Source organism: Triticum dicoccoides, chromosome 7B (assembly GCF_002162155.2).
Source record: "Triticum dicoccoides isolate Atlit2015 ecotype Zavitan chromosome 7B, WEW_v2.0, whole genome shotgun sequence".
NCBI classification, from domain to species: Eukaryota; Viridiplantae; Streptophyta; class Magnoliopsida; order Poales; family Poaceae; genus Triticum; species Triticum dicoccoides.
This window is the reverse complement of record NC_041393.1, coordinates 2503794-2506786: the sequence shown is the minus strand read 5'-3', so window position 1 is coordinate 2506786 and position 2993 is coordinate 2503794.

Below are 2993 nucleotides of genomic sequence, written 5' to 3'. Positions count from 1 at the left end.
AAACCCTGAGATTTTTTTTTTTTGAGATGAGATCGCTGACCACCCTTGCCGAGTGGTTAAACCAAGAGGCTGTCACAATATACAGTAGTAGAGGTCGATTAAACTAGCAGAACATATCAGTTCAAAGGAGTGAAGTCTGAAATAAACCCTGAAATTGTGGGGGCTGACGCAAATGAACCCTAATCTTTAAATCCCTGAAGTTGGCACCCTGTATTTACAGATCGCGGTCAATCCCGACCCTGCATGAGTAAAATCTTGTTTGGTGTAATTGGAAAGGTGTGATCCCAGCCGGGACTGATTTCTACAGTGACTTACTACATGGGCCCACTTATCATATGCATCTCCTCACGAGTTCACGCCCCAACCGACACTACCGGAATCGCACCCTATGCCGAGCCCTGCCTAGCCGTCGGGACAGGCCTATGCCGACGGCCCCCGTCGGCATAGGGCCGTCGGCAACATATCCGTCGGCAACCCGACGGTGGCCGTACATCTATGCCGACGGCCCTGGCCGTCGGCAACGCCATCGCCTAACGGCGGCTGCCGTCAACTGCTGACCAACGGCGTCTCGCCACTTGGCACCTCTATGCCGACGGCCTGGCCATCGGCTTAGTTTAGAACTATGCCGACGGCCAGGCCGTCGGCATAGAGGTGCCACGTGGCGAGACGCCGTTGCTCCTGGGGGCTTGCCTATGCCGACGGCCTAGCCGTCGGCTTAGTTTAGAACTATGCCGACGGCTAGGCCGTCAGCACAGACGTGCCACGTGTCGGCAACTGGGCACTCCTGGGGCAGAACTAAGCCGACGGCCAGGCCGTCGGCATAGACGACCACGTGTCAGCCACTTGGAGCTCACGCCAGGCCTATGCTGATGGCATATATAAGAAGCAACATATATAAGAAGCAACATCACGTAACAGTAAGGAGCAGCATCACACAACAAATTCATCATCACACATCATAAGAAACATCGCAAAGCATAAACATATAAGTATCATCACCACCAAGCATATAAGAATCTCACAAACAACAATAAGATAAGAAACATCACAAGCATATAACTATCACAACATCGAGAACCGCCACAATGTGACCCAAAGGCTTAAGCGCCAGGACGTCGAGCACCGCGGAGGTCGTCACCGCCAAGAGCGCCGAAGCCCAGGTCGTCAGTGCTTCCGCCAGCGCTACCGCCAAGACCGCCTCCGCCTCCGCCTCCGCCTCCGCCTCCGTGGATTGGAGTGGTCGGGCTCCGTGTCTCCGGGGTGCTGCGAAGACCACCGCCAAAGGTAGATCCACCTGTTCCCTGGATGTTCAAAAGACATATTAATGGGATATATGACTGTGTTGAAAGGCATGACATGCTTTGGGTGAATAGATTGGGGATGAACTAACCGGCGAGGGGCCAGCGTTCTGTGCCACAAACTCCTCAAAGGTCAGCAGCACTGGTTGTGCGGGAGGGCATTGTGCTGGCTGCAACTGAGGACACCTGTCGGCTGCCATTTCCTAAAAAGCCTGCTCCAGCTGGCGATCCCTCTGCACTTGGTGTTCATGAAGCCTCTGATGCCACGCCATGGTCTCCTGGCGTGTGTACTCTAGGTAGGCCTACGGTATGACATGATGGAACTCATAAAACTACTAGATGCGGATAATAAAGTGAGCAATGAAGATAAGAGGGAAAATACTTACAGATTGTTGCTCCTGAAAGAGGGACTGTGAACTGGACACTGGCTGGCTCGTGCGCTGGCTCAGGCTCGGGTCGATCCGACGGAGCTGTGTGTAGGAGATAGTCGGAGTGACCACAGCATCGAGAACCGCCTCCCGACCGTGCTCCTTGGGCCGTATGCTCACCACCGCCCTGTCGTCCAGATCCGCCGCAATGGGGTCAGGTGTGTCAGGATGTAACTTCAGATACGCCGCGGAGTAGGCCTCCTTCCTCCACGCGGTCTTCTTGCCGTAGTACTTAGGCTCGCCAGGCTTGGGGTCCGTCCGCGTATGGGCGATCTCCCACGCCTGCATGTGTGAGAGCGCCGCTTCAGTTTCTCCTCCTGCACCACCAAACACGTGGTCTGGATAGTATGATGTCCTGAGGTCTGACACCTCCTCTAGGATAACTACCTAGGCTATGGAAGCTTCAATCTTAGCTTTGTTTCCACATTTCCGTCGGAGATGCTTGTTCTGCCTCTCAGGGCCGTATTGCCACCGATTTTGCACAGGGCCCCCCAACAATACCTCGTTCGCGAGGTGCAGAATGAGATGTGTCATCGGAGTAAAGAAGCCTGGCGGAAAGATCTTCTCTAGCTTGACTATCAACTCCGGTGCCTTCTTATGCAATTTTTCAATCACCTCTTTACTTACTTCTTTAGCACAGAGCGTGCGGAAGAAATGGCTAAGCTCGGCAAGCACTCACCAGACATGCTCGGGGACATAGCCTCGAACCATCACCGGCATTATCCGCTCAATCCATACATGGTAGTCATGACTCTTCAGGCCGGTCACTTTGACCGTTGAAAGATTGACTCCCTAACTTATATTCGATGCATAACCATCGGTGAACTTCAAAATTTGTTTCAGCCAGATGAGTACTTCTTTTTTTCTGGCGGTTTAAGGACAAAGTCAGCATCTGGCTTGAACCAGTTTTTTCGACCGCCTGTGGGAGGCTTCATGTTCAGGCGTGGTCTATCACAAATTCTCTGTTGATCGGCTCTAGCTTTTACGTTATCCTTCGTCTTATCAGGAATGTTGAGGATCGTGTGGAAAAGGGACTCTGCCACATTCTTTTCGGTGTGCATCACATCAATATTGTAAGGAAATTTGAGGTCCTTGAAATAGGGAAGCTGCGAGAAGGGGGTAATGTGAGTCCAGTTGTGCAGCTCGCCATATCCCTCGAAGCCTTTGGCTTTGGCTTTGCCTTTGCCTTTGACTTTAGGCTTGAGAGCTTTTAGCTGAGCAAGAACATCTGCCCTCGAAAATGTTGGAATCTCGGTTACTTCATGAA